Here is a 15,676-nt window from a genome sequence, read left to right as displayed (position 1 = left end):
ATAGCAGATTCGGATTCAATATTTTATTTGAGTCTCACCACTTGTAAGACATATAATACAATCATCATAATATATATGTTCCAGACCGTATGCGTACTTTGCACACAAAGCAAACTCTTTCATTTACAGTTTTATTTTCATAGCAACCTGTTTCTATTCTCAAGGGGGCAACTTAGTATTTTGAAAGAAAGCAATATATTTACATATGAAACTAGTATGTAGTCCAATTAAATTTTGTTATAGAAAATGGGAATGGATGCATGTTACCAGCAAAGGTATCATTTGTTAGTTCTAACATGAATAGAAGGAGATATGTTCATAAGTCAGTTAACACAATAAGTAAAAGAAATCTACATGTATTAAATACACCATGAAATTATGATACTTTCAATAGGTACATGTATTGAGGGGTCGAAGCAATCAACTTTCATTTCATGATACAGCAGGATAATTGAAGAATATTTAATTACAATTAATGGCACTTTGAGAGAAAAATTGAGTCATTTGAAGGTGATCTCAAATTAGTTTGTCAAGCTTTAAATCGTTCCGAGTCTGAAAAGAATTTCAAACGAATTATAGCGACAAGAAAATATTTGCAATCAACACCGAATTCTTGAAATAACGAAAGAAAAGAAAAAATCCTACAAGATCTTACTTAAGAAAACAGTTTGTTTTGCATCAAATATAAGTTGACTTGTGTTCTGTTAAATTGTTCCTTTTAAAATTGTTATTCGATGATGACTGATGTACCCATATTTTGACTTTTTATTTATTGTGTCTGTTTATTTACCGCATCAATGTAAATATATCGGAAATTGATGAGACTGTCATTAAAGTGAGAGGGTTAGCGCTATAGAACCAGGTTTAATCCACCATTTTCTAAATTTGAAAATGCCTGTAACAAGTCAGGAATATGACAGTTCTTGTCCATTCGTTTTTGATGCGTTTTGTTATTTGATTTTGCCATGTGATTATAGACTTTCCGAATTGATTTTCCTCTAAGTTCAGTATTTTTGTGATTTTACTTTTTGTTTACTACATTTGTACATTGTACTTTCAAACATTTTCCACATTAAAAAATCCAGACGCACAAACAAGCACAAACCAGACTATCGTGTTTGCTCATGTCAAAAACCTGTAAATCAAAGACTTCAAAACAAAAATAAAAATAGTCCAAAGTGGCCTGAAAGCAAAGCTTTCGACATTTTTTTTATAAATAAATATTTACTCGGCTGTATTTTGTAAATATTCCTTGTCTACCGTTTGTCAATAATATTTGATAAATGACTTTGTACGGTATTTCCCAGAAGTCTAATATCCTACATGTTTAATATTTGTATCACTCACTTCAAAGCACCTCGATTAAACTAAGTGTCAAATACAAAACCATAAACACATAACATTAAACTGAAAAAGTCTTGTTAAGACCAAACGTTTTCATAATGAATTTTATCCAAAAGTACAATTTACGAGACATACATTTGATAACGCTTAACGCTCATATCGTCTTGACAACAGTGGCGTTTAAGAATAATAAGAGAATGGAACGCCATGACTACCTTATATTAATGATCATCATTATTTGCAGTGGTTAAAACATTATATGCAATTGTCACAACATTATATGCAGTCGTGATAGAATTATATGCAGTTGTCGGAAAATGTGTTGTGGTCACAAAATTAATATTATATAATATTAAACAAAACCAGACACACAAACAAACGAAAACCAGACTATTGTGTTTGCTCATGTCAGAAATCTGTAAATCAAATTCAGCAGAAAGAAAATAAAAATAAACCGAAGTGGCCTTAAAGCAAAGCTTTCGACATTTGTCATAAATAAATATTTACTCCGCTATGTTTTGTAAATATTTCTTGTCTACCTGTTTTCAATAATATTTGATAAATGCACAAACTTTCTACGGTATTTCCCAGAGGACAAATATCATGCACGTTTAATATTTGTATCACTCACTTGAAAGCATCTCGATTGGAATAAGTGTCAAATACAAAGCCATAAAAATACAACATTAAATTGAAAAAAGTCTTGTTAAGACCAAACATTTCACAATGAAATTTAATCAAAGATACTAGGCTTACATTTGATAACGCTGAACGCTTACATCGACTTATTATAATAATCATGCAGTGATGATAAGGAGTCCTTACATATATCGACATAAGACGATGTGGTATGAGTGCCAATGAGACAACTCTCCATCCAAGTCACAATGTATAGCAAGACAAAGATAAGGAATAAAATGGAAAAGTACTTATTTTACAACAATGCAACTTTCAAAATGAAGACGTTATATTGCGTTAAATATTTTTAAATTTGATCTAGACTAAGACAGGTGCTTGTAGTTGTTAAGTCGTCAAACGAGCATACACAATATATGTTTCAAATTAATACATCTGTATAGCCGATAAGTGTTTTCAAGTGGTTTTTGTTAAGTTTTCATTAAAATATTGAAGCACCAAACACTTTAATAGAGCAAAAAGTCGAACGAACAATATTATGTATCACCAATACCTTTATGCATGTGCAGGAACTGGTCCAAAGTTCGGGGACCCTTGTTAACGAGTTTCCTTTTAGTATTTTCACGAACTAAATGTTTAATGTTAATGTTGTTTTTTAATGGTATACGTATATATTCATCCCCAAAGATTTGGATTTTAGCGTTCTTGTTAAGGGGATATCCAGGAAAACGCTTTCGAAATTTATGAAACTTCTTTTTCTTCAGTAGAATATCACAACCTGCACTTTTGTAGAAGCAAAAACATGAAAACGCTTAGGAAATTTATGGAATGACTTTTTTCAGAAGAATATCATAACCTGTTAATGTGTAGAAGAAGAAACTGCACAAAATATAGCCACGAAATCAATGATCTATCAAGCTGCGGGTATTGCAAGTGCCAATAGAGAAAAACATTACAACTAATTTGAACTAATACTAGTGTAATGATTGAACAAGTCTCCTTGATTTACATCACAAACATACAACCATGCGGGTAATATATATATATGATTTGATATCTATGTGTTAAATATGAATAATCGTTTGTCTGTGTCTGATCCCTTAGGACAGATCGACTTTCATCATAGAGTGTTTTGTCTAATTTCATCAAATAGCTATGCATTATTCATATATGATTTTACTTGTTACAATATACATACAACAATAATTTTAATAAAGAGGGCTAAATATATATATTATATATATATAACTCGTCTAAACATCAACCCAACAATGTTAGATCTGTAAATTTGCTTTCGCAAATTTTTGGTTCTTCCCTCGCCGGGATTCGAACCCATGCTACTGTGATATCGTGACACCAAATCGCCTGCACTGCAGCCGTCCCGCTAGACCACACGACCACCTGGGCTCTCAAAAAAGAGCTTTCGCTGGCCGTGTGTTACCTTTCCTCGTCAGTTTTAATCTAGCGGCGTACTACAGTACATGATATATAAGGCATGAAAATGTTATTGTTACAGAGCAGCTAAATTATCTATAGTAAAGGATCCTACAAATTAATGTAATATACAGTCACAGAAAATAATTATATTTATAAGTACGTCTGAGTCAGTGACAACTCTACAACAGATGTATCCATCGGATCGCCATCAATGATATATATATATATACATTATTACATTGACACCAGTGGATTATCATATTTATCCAATCGAGATAGTTAAATTATCAATTTTAAAGTCCGAGCCTCGGCGAGGACTTTAAAATTTATAATTTAACTATCGAACTACAGTTTGTCAAAATATTGAATCCTATACTAATATTTGAATTTAACATAGCGTAAGTTTTACTTTGAATTAATAAGGTTCATTGAATTAAATGTTTTTTTGAAGTACTTTTATCTGTTTCCGTCAAGCGTTACTTGAAAAAAATATTTAAGCATTTGATGTGATGTTCGAGTACATAAGGATGTTTACCTGGACTTTAACCGTTTTCTAATAAATGAGTTAAAATGATAAATAATCACCCTTAAGACATTTAAAACAAACCAGCCCCTCACTTTTTCTCGTTATAGAAGAGTGTGCGTACCAACTGTTAGGCTCTTATTGCATAATCTCTTAACATCTTGTTTTTAACATCATATTTGCAGAAGGCAATAGTGTTGTTAGGTCCCAAAACTATTACATCTCTTCAAAGTAAGACAGACATAAAAAAACTGCTAAGTGAATAAATACATTTTCTTTGCTAAAACCTATTACAGAAAACACCAACTGTCTACCAACTTGTCAATTATTTCACAAACAATCTAGGAAACCTCTTTTGGGACAAAAACTCTGTCGGCTTTAATACGACCTGATAAATTTATAGTTATAACACCATGTCTTTATTACTTTCGGAACACTCCAGTTGTCAGATCGATTTTCGGAAGGACATTAAATGCGGTGTTTATGCTACGAGGTACAGTAATTGTTCTGGTGTCTTTAATTACATTTTACAATAATTTAATTTTGGACGCGTCTTCTCATTGGCTGGCAATTTTGTCATGTTACCGTGACGTCATCAACGTTTTTCCATGATTTACTCCGGTTTACTAAAGGAAATTTAAGATTAAGTTATAAGGAATGACTGTTATATTTTTCTATTCGAAATAACATAAAAAATGTGGTACACACTTAAAAATAACCCGTTACGCGTGTTATTTAAGTGTGCACCACATATGTGATGTTATTTCTTCATATTATTTTATTTTAGAACTGCATTCGTCTCTTTCACTGGTGCTAACGTGGTCTTTTGTCATTCTTAAATCGATAAAACGAACATCAATGCTATAATTCAAACTTCATCTTTGTTAATTCTCTGTCCAGATTGATGAGTTATATCCCCTTTTTAAAACGCACCTCATATTCTGAAGTTCTTTACCATATTCTGAAGTTATTTACATGTATACATGACAAAAGCCAACTAACGTTTTGCTCACCAATTTTATCTTGTACTTCTACAATTTTTACCATCAGTTGTTGTTTGCCGTCAAAATAGCTTTAACATTTGCAGCCTCTTGTCCACACATTTGTCTTAATTTTTCGACGGTCGTGGACTTTTATAACGTAGTAATAGATGTATGTTAAACTTATTTTAGCCTACACATATGATTTAAATTTCCTGTTCGTTTCTTTTTATTTGTTAAATAAAATCAAAATAAAAGCAACAATTATGAAGTGTTTATTATGATAGAAAATAGACTTCCAAACGGACAGATGAAGTCACAGACATATTGATAATGCCCTGCGGCTGGGGAATTATTAATGTTTCTATCAATACTATTGTCCCTTGAGCAGTCTGCAATATACAACACTATTACCCTCTGTACACATAACTCCATCTATAACGTTATACATTGTAAGTAACGATAACAAACGAGGATCAATTGATTCACGCAGATAGACTGCATTTAATTACCCCACTTGCAGACTTTTCTCATTATCTCCAGTGCTTATCCAACTGAACAGACAGATATGCTCAGTTATAGTTTTATTAATATTTATATTCTCCACGAATGACACTGGGGAATATACGACATGTAACTACCAATTTGATAATCTGAAGATTAATTCGACTCAGTTGTTATATTTATTGCCGAAGATTATTTCAATTATAACAAATTTTAAAATATTTTTATTTATGATTTTCATGATAAAACATGTGAAAATTTCAATGTACAGTAATAGACACAAATTTATAAAACTCAAGTTAAACTTATGAGAGTGATCAAGTCATAATGATATCATCAGTTATAGTTAAACGTTAACAAAATATACTGTATTTAGGGGTAATAACGTAGTTAGCATTTGATAGCTTTGTTTTTAAAAAAAAAAGATCCCACAGTTTTAATAATTTCACCCGAAGTGTTTGAATAGGTAAAGTAATTTTTTTTACTGAAGTAAAAATGATAGTGAAAATGCATGATTTAGCAGCTTTGGAATAATTATGATTGTTAAAACCGATATGTAACTTAACGAAATGGAAGAAAGATAACTCTAATATATTTAAATCAAAGTAAAATCTATGCAAACCGAAATGGAAACTGTAAACCAAACTGTTGCCATACATTTTCAATCCCTACGTTAAAAGATTATACCACTAACACTTTACTATTGACAGGAAGGCGTTAATGAAACAAAATACATAAGAATGTTTAAGAACATCAGAAGCAAAACACTATACTGAAGTCAGACAGGTAGACTATGTTTTATTTTTATGTTAAAAGCTTGTATATAACCTTTTACATTTCATATTATGGACAATTAAGAGACAACAGTAGTTAAACGATGTTCAATTTTCTTAAATCCAGAAGTGTAAACATATTTATTTATTAAATACAAGTTAAGGATGTATTCTTCCTACGTTTCGTTGAAATCTCGTTCCGGAATTATATCCAACCCATGTAATACAAGTGATCAATATCAAACATATTTTTTGTATTAACTCAACACTATGAAAAAATTGTGTATTTACAATAAGAAGACTTAAAGTAATAAAATGTTCAAATTATACAACTAATCAAATGATTTCAGCAGAAACAAGTACACACCATATCATTTTTTTCCCTATTCAAATTCTCATATATGTAACAAAGAAGTTAAAATAATATACTTTTTGTTTCTTAAAAAAAGAAAAGACTCCAAAACTTACAGATAGGTATTTTGACTTGAAAAAAAACCCAGCAAAATTCCATATAACTTTCTTATATTAAAACCTACCTCTGTGTTTTTAGGGTTAAATCTATTCAGATTGGTCCACTTCATCTTAATTGAAAGTAGGAAAACAAGTTTAATTGTTTCATGAAAATAGCTTAAATATGGGTAAAAAATTTAAAAATTGAGAAAATCATCAAAATTGTGTGCTTTCAAAGGGCAGTAGTAAAAACAGAAGTTCACCACGAGATGACTTTTTTCCGTCACACGGTCGTATAAACCCCAAAAATCAGATTAAGAAAAAGGTTTAATTCTAGATATTTCTGACTCCTTAAAAGTAACATATTTTTACAATTGAGAAATTAAAAAAGGATTGTAAATCGAACAAGAATGTTTAATTCAATATTGAAAATGCTGTAGCGAACGAACGGAGCGATTTCGAGTACGTCGACATGGTAAGCGTTATCTCTATTGTATACATAAAACAAGAACTATATAAGGAAAACTTTTCCATGGAGCTTAATAAATTAGAGTTCGATTCCACAAAAATTACATTGTAAGTCAGTCTCTTTAGCAAAAATATAACGGCATTATATAATACCTGCTAGGAAGAATACTTTTCTTTTGTATGATTAACAAGACATAAAAGGGTGTATCTCTTGATTTACCTTCACGAGAATTTCTGAATTATCAAAATAAAAAAATAGTATTAAATTAATTAAGGTATGCCAAAAAAAAAAATCCAATGAAAGTTAAAATCATTAATTCATAGGATTGCACAAATGTCCGCAATCTATCAAAAGTAACCAAATATAATAAATGAAAATACCGCTTTGTAAACCGTATGTCTCCATAGCTCTGTTATGGCTTTTTCTTCTTAAAAATTGCTAGACATTTGAAAGCAAACGATGTATAAAATAAAATAACAAAATATCAAACTCTCGGGAAATTTCAAAGCGGAAAGCCCGTAATTAAATGGCAAAATCAAAAGTTACGCACCAAACGTATGGATAACATATGTCATATTCCGGACTAGGTGCAGGCATTATCTTATGTAGAAAATAGTGGAATAAATCTGGTTTTATAGCTAACTAATCCTCTCGCTTGTATACGTACAGAATCAAGTTAAGAGCTTAATGACCAAATCAATCTGGTTGAACCACTAATTGGTTTCCTAATTATTTGTTAATTTATAAACAGACAATTTACGAAAGGTTTGTTATTAATCATGTCTGTACCGAATTACCGACTACTGAGCCGATGATTCTTTTGAGGACGTAAGTCCACCAGCTGTGATATCGACTCAGTGCTGGAAACATTACTTTATTATTTCATTCGTCTGACGTGTGTTTACTTAACTTAATCTAAAGATCAACTATAAAATAACTGTCATAATGATATATTTCGTGATTTAAATCATTAATTAAAATCCATAATCCAAGTAGAAAAGTGAAATATCCAAAATACCGAACTCTAAGTAAAACGAAAAGTCCACTAAGAATCTGAAATCCAAAAACTCAACACATCAAACAAATTGAAAACATATGCCTGACTTGGTAAAGTTATCATTATTTTATATGATGGCGTACAAGTATTATTTATATATTTATTAAACTCTACCAAACAAATGGATAAAAAACGAAAAATATAAAATAAAACAGCCTGTCCTTTTCACTTGTCGAAACTTTAGCATAGTTTTATGCTTAAAAGATCAAGGCCTCCTGAGGTATATATATGTCCACACGTCTTCAATGAAGATATCAAATTCACCCTCAATGAATACGAAATCATATTAACAGACGATAATTAAATCGTTGTGATATTCAAACAACAGACATTCTGCAGACTTCCAATCGATACGAATTGTTCTCATGTTTTTACCGACATTTGTGTTTGCTTACAAAAAAGGAATAGCTATATAAAGATTTAGAATTCTAAATTGAAATTGAAATACAAAAAAAAATTAAAGCTCTGATTAGTTAAAAAAAATAATAAAAAAAAACCGGAGAATAGAAATGATGGTGTACACGATAACCCGCTTTCTAGTAGTTCTGAAATTCACAAAAGTTAGCAACATGTCTAGAGCTTTACATTTTAGTTTTGAATATTGACAAAAAGAAAATATTAGAGTATTAAAATGATGATGTACATATTATTTTGTTAATGATTGATAACACGAGGAGGAACAAACCAATTCAAAAAATATTAGAAATGCAGTTAAAAGGTGAAAGGGATTTAACAACCAATCTATTGAACTATAACAGTCGCTATTCATTTCAAACTAGACACTGTCTTGGATTTTCAGGAATAAAAACAAAATTACGTTTTAAAACGCCGAATAATACAAATAATATGAGTTCAAATGATTCTGTTGTTATCGTTTTATATATTTTTTGGGATACTGTAATACATAAATACACCCTCCTCCTTTATCCTTACAGCAATTGTAAAACGCAACAACAGATTGATTAGTTTAAATTGCTGAAAACCTTATTAGAAATATCACATGTCTTTCCATGACATTATCAAATTTCAACAATTATTCAAATGCTTTTAAAGTTCTGAACAGTGGGAGGATAGTGTTAACGTGTGGAAATAAGTAGAAATAGATATGTTGGTAAGTAGAAAAAGAGGTCATATGCCATCTACACCGTACGATGACCTAGAGTTGTTAATTTCTGTGTCTTTTGGTCTCTGGTGAATAGTTGACTCATTTGAAATCAGACCACATCTTCTTTTTTGTATTCAGATTTAAAATCCACATTCAATTCAAACATGATTACATATTGTAACACTATATCAATATTGCGATCACCAAAAATGAACGCGTTTTCTATCGGTTAGGGAGAAGGTCAGACGAACTTCTGCAGCAACATATTTGGTTAACAACTTATCATAGCTTGTTAAAATTTAATGAAGAGACCATGTAGTACATTAAACCTACAAATTATATTGTTCTTTAGCCATATACAGAATATCAAATATTAAAACCATTGAATTCAAAATGAAAAAAAATATCTAACTATTCATAACACTACAACTCAAAACTACATGCAAACTCATATTTCAATTGAATTTACCTCTATTTTTAGATTGGATGCTGGATCCTCGGGTTCTTTCCATGCATTTCTGTTGATCTGAATATACGCCATTTTGATGAAATGTACACACATCTCAATTCAAATCACAATTTTACAAAACACATAATTCACTTTCATAATTCAATTTTCATTGTTGAGGGCAAGTCTAAATAGAGCATACTTGTACAATAGACACAACGTGTATTTGTTATTATCTATGTGTAATCAACCAGCACTATATAACTGAAATGTCGTTCCCATATCCACTTAAAAATTAGTATTTAATTAAGTGACTGTCCAAAAAGTTATCGAGGATCCAAGCGGCAGATAAGACAGATATATAAATCATTTATTTGTGAAATATTGCATAATCCAGTCTATATATGCTTATGAAATTGATTTTTTTACTGACACGCATCAATATGACATTTAAGAAGTTTCGGAATGCAAAATGAGAAGCAAATGGAATTTACTGAAATAAAAGAAGAAAGATTGCATCTTTCGGGTCGACCCGTGTTCTTATATAATATTTTGGAAGAAATGCTTGCCACTATATTCCTTGTTCGAAATCTTTAGTATTAATTTACTTTTAACTGGACTGGATTCAAGTGCTAAATGTTGCTATGCGTTATTCCTTGGACCAGTGGCATATATCCTACACATCATTACATATCTATACTACTAAAGGAAGAGAACGATTAAATATAGCCGTAACTCCTCTGAAACCATACAAAGTCGAAAATATTTGTGATATGACGTATAAATGTACTGTTTTGTACTTCATTAATGTTTTAAACAATCTTTTTTCCACAGAATACGCATTTTTTTTTTAGAAAATGTCCGAATTCAGAAACCGTTATCGACCCGTATCTTATACGCGTTCGCGCATGCTTAGTCGACGTACTGCCCGCGAAAATTATGATACTAAAATAACGAGGTATTGACCTTCGTATAGGGATTAATACTGCTAAAATCAATCTTTTTCACATGAATTTGCCAGTTGTAGTAAGAAAACTTGGACGGGTTCAAACAGAACAAACTTTATATGATTACACTCATAACAAATAATCCTAGTTAATAGTTAAAGTCCCTATAACGCGTTTCGTCTACATAAGACTCGCCAGTGGAGCTAAAACCAAACATGTAGCAAGGCAAAAATGAAAAACGACATCGAAAGTTATTGAATTCCAAACTGTCCCCAAAAATGTGTGCCAAACAAGTATTAAGGTTATGAAGAATAAATTTACAGAAAAAAGACTGTATGAGTAGTATGTCGTGTGGACACATTAGTAATGCCTATTAAAAAATGGAAATAAAACTCATCACTGATACAAGTCTTATTCTTAGATACATGATTTTGTATTAGTTGTTGTTGGCTTTTAACTAGTTCTCAACAACTGTGAGTTCTCGTATATACTTTGTGTGTGTTTATGCTTAAGATAGTTGTTTCTTTGCTTTTGTATTGATCTGATTAGTAAAGCTCTTTTCAACGTATTGTTCTTGATTGTTCTTATGTTTTGCTTTTACACTATTGAATCAGGTTACGGGGAAAGGTTATGCACCAAAATAATAACACACTCTGTAAGTGCATGCACCACTTCTTAAGCCTGTAATTCTACGGCTGTTGTTTGTTGATGTAAATAAACTCATCATAGATGCAAGGAATAAAAATTAATATTTACGCCAGACGCGCGTTTCGTCTAGAAAAGACTCATCAGTGTCGCTCGAATCAAAAATATAATAAAAGGCCAAATAAAGTACGAAGTTGAAGAGCATTGAGAACCAAAAATTCCTTAAAGTTTTGCCAAATACATCTAAGGTAATCTATTCCTGAGGTAGAAAAGCCTTAGTTTTTCAAAAATTCAAAGTTTTTTTAACAGTTGATTTAATCAAACTTGTTTTTCGCTTTGTGTTGTACACAAACCAGACATTGTCGGTTTTGCTCTCTGTTGAAAGCCGCACTTCTGATATATAAATGGTCTCTTCAACGCCATTATTCTCTAGCAAAGGATTGCCAACTGTCAATCATATCACATCTTCATATCAATGTAAAAACTTATCACGTAAGTGTTGGCTTTTTATAATTTATATATGTTTTTATTGAAATCTATAGGAATCAGACAGGGAATCGTACTTTATAATTAATTTAAAAATATTTTTCAAAATACTATTAAAGAAATAATATATTTAAGCAAGCTTACACAATGCATTGATAGTCATTGATTTTTTTTAAAGATACAGATATATAAAGAGAATCGAATAAAGGAAAACAGAAAGAGGGAATGAATAAATGCAACAGTAGTATATCGCCTTTCAAAGTCATAAATAGATTGAAAGAAAACAAATCCGGGTTCCAAAACTAAAACCGAAAGGAACACATCTAATATAAGATGAAAACAATGAAACAAGAGAAACACTTGTGTACAAAAACAAACGAAAATGCAAGACACACAAAAACGAGCTTTAAGATAATTACTGCCATTTTCCTGACATGGTACAGGATTTTGAGAAAAAATTGTGGGTTGAACCTGTTTTTGTTTTTGTGGCTAGCCAATCATCGCGCTTTTATGGCAATGCTAAATATACCACTACAAATGACCACATTAAATGATAGGAATACAGTACAAATAAAAGCTAGAACATACAGGACAGAGCAATACACAAATTAACAGAAATAGAATACGGAAAAAATAGGCGTAGATGTGTCGCATTCTAAGTAAACTACTGAAAAAGACATGAACGTGGTTATCTGTAACGACAAAACTATGATAGATTCGTAAAAAATTTCGACGAGATCACTTTTACTTTACAATGCTTCAATAGCATCATTTTCGTTAATATAGGGTTACGGCATACAAACAGTAGACGTGTTTATGCTGGCTTTCTCATAACAAAATAGTGAAACCAAAAATTTCTAAAATCCAAACGTGTGAATATCATAAAAACTGACAAAATCAAAAGATATCAATCAACAGAACAATTGAAAAACAACTTCTATAGTCCTGACTTGGCACATGAGTTTTTCGAAGACAATGCTTGGTTCAACCTAGTTTTATAGCTAGCTATACCTCCAACTTGTATGAGAGCTGTTTATTTTTTCTTTTAAATTGACAACATTGAGGGAGCAACTTAAATAAAAATAATAGTATATTCAATAGGTTAATTAATATCCTAAATTGAAAACAAATTAAATCATAAAACTGTGCATTAACTCATCATAGATACCAGAATCATTTTGTTTACGCCAGACTTACGTTAAAACTGTTTCGGAAGACCCACCAGTGACATTCAAATTAACAAAATAGCCCCTTAATAAAAAAACAACTTTCAAAGGTGTCCCCCAAAACAAAACTGTAGAATTTGTTAGTATTCATATACCGTGGAATCGTTCTTATTCGTTTGATACCAATTTTCGTGGTTTTCGCGGATACAGGTGAACCACGAATTAAAATGTTCAGCGAATAAAATATTTTTAATATGCTTTGTATAAAGAGATTGGCAAAACTATGTAATCAAATATCAACGAATATTAAGGTTTACAGCAATCAATCCACGACAAATTATACCCACAAAAATAAATGAAGCCACAGTATTTGAAAAAGTGACTTACCGATCGTGAATTGCCCATTTCTATCTTCAATTTCGAGGCTGGATCTTCTGGTTCTCTCCACGGTTTGGTTTGCACTCTCACGTACGACATATTTATCAATACAAAATACATCTTCAAAATCACGACAAAACATTTGCATCCTTTTTCGTGGTCTACATTTGTTTGATCCTATCCCATGCGTTTAAAAGTGTCCATGACTTACGTATTGGCTTACAATAACTAAATAGGTGACCAATATATAATTATTTGAAACAGTTTTGAATGAGCAAATTGACCATACAATTTTCGCGAATTATTGGTCTTATATACCTATATATATAAATATATAGCTAGTAGTTTGCCATTATACCAAAACCTTCCATTATCTATATAAGTACTCCTTGTATGCAATCGATGCCATATTTAAGTGTCAGTTCAGCTATTCATGTAGAATAATCATTCCCAAAATAATCAACATATTGACAAATAATAACATACATTGCGCTATTGTTATTTCAATGTTGCATGCAAGTCTTAGTCGTGTGCCTTTTTGAAAATCAGCCTCGAATTATGTCACGAAACTTTTGTTTAACCCAAAGGATTTTGCAATTGTAAAATGATTTTGAACACGATTTCAATGCTATATGCATAACTTTCTTGCAGTTCAAACTACATTTACAAAACACTTTAGCAAACCATGCAAGAAACAAATACATCAACTATTCTTACCCAACTGTTATTAAAGGCGGGTCATGGAACTGAAGTTTTAAAAATTTAACAATTATAAATGGACATTCTAAAATTCGCAAAAAAGACAGAACTTTGCATTAGAATTTTATAAATTCAACTATAATGATTCCTTAAAACGATTCCATTTCCGTGTCTATGTGAGATTATCATGCCATGCAAAAAAAAAACCAACAGCACACACTTTAGGACTGTACATGGCAGGATTATGTCCCTTTTTCATGTTTTTGTTGTTTATCAATGATAATGTTTATATTAGGGGTGGTAACAAGTACTCGAGTACTCGGGTACACGGTCGGAAGTCCGAGTACTCGAGAACAGTTTTAGTACTCGAATACTCGTCTATTTGTTATACATCTTGAGATATTTCTCTTTAAATTTCCACACTCTTTAGTTCCGTTGAAATACCATCTTCATTATACTGAATAAAATCAATTAACAACATAAATATGTTTATCTGAGGCTACTATTTGTTATAGTAGTATCAGCAACGTCCCTTCTTTCCAAAGAAATGTTTTCACGTGCACAACTTGTAACAAAAAAAAGTCAAACAGTCTTTCGTCTGAAATTGTTGACCAGATCATATTTCTAAACAAGAACAAAATCAAAGTGACCTGCGTTGAACCCTACGCAACTGAGACATTTTTAACGGTGTTTGTACACGAATCAACACTTTCATGGATTAAGCATCACGAGCCGTAAAAACTTACCTATGTTTGTTAATCAAGACTTCTATGAAAATGTGATTGGTATGAGATGTACAATTAAACTAATTTAAATACTCTGTATTTGAAACTATAATTGTTTAATTTACAATTTAAAGATAGGCGAAAGCACGAGAGCGACATTTAAACCAAAAGTTGAAAATAAACTGACGATATAAAAAAGAAGATGTGGTATGATTGCCAATGAGACAACTGTCCACAAAAGACCAAAATGACACAGATATTAACAACTATAGGTCACCGTACGGCCTTCAACAATGAGCAAAGCCTATACCGCATAGTCAGATCCCAACCCTCAACCTAACCTGGGACAGTGGTATAACGTCTTTTTACAATATTTTAGTTAAGACCTGATATAGGTGAATTACAGGTAATTATCACGATGCCAGTCCTTATGAGAACCCCCTAATCCCTGATGTTGTTTTAGTCTAATTATCAAATGTTGGAGAAACGTGACTAAACTATAGGACAAGTGGTATTATAAAAATACCAACTCCTCAGGAATAGATGATACTTATATTGTCTACTTTGTCGGACTTTATTGCAATTTGGTTCATGAACACGTACACAAACAATAATTGCTATATAATAGGTTATTTGTAGGAACGGCAGTCGCTGGTCGGGTTGTTGTCTCTTTGGCATATTCCCCATTCCCATTCTCAATTTTATAATTCATTGTTTATTTGACACCAAAACAGAAGACTAAACTATGTTTGTAGTACGTTTGTCATTCGTGTATATGTTTAAGAAATGTTATAACAAAAACACTGCATCCAACCTAAAATCTAAACTTTTGAATAAACGTTTAAGATTCTTCCGAGTACTCGCGAGTACTCGAGTATCATGACCGAGTATCCGAGTATTTTAT

Source organism: Mytilus edulis, chromosome 14 (genome assembly GCF_963676685.1).
Source record: "Mytilus edulis chromosome 14, xbMytEdul2.2, whole genome shotgun sequence".
NCBI classification, from domain to species: domain Eukaryota; kingdom Metazoa; phylum Mollusca; class Bivalvia; order Mytilida; family Mytilidae; genus Mytilus; species Mytilus edulis.
This window is presented reverse-complemented; position numbering follows the sequence as displayed.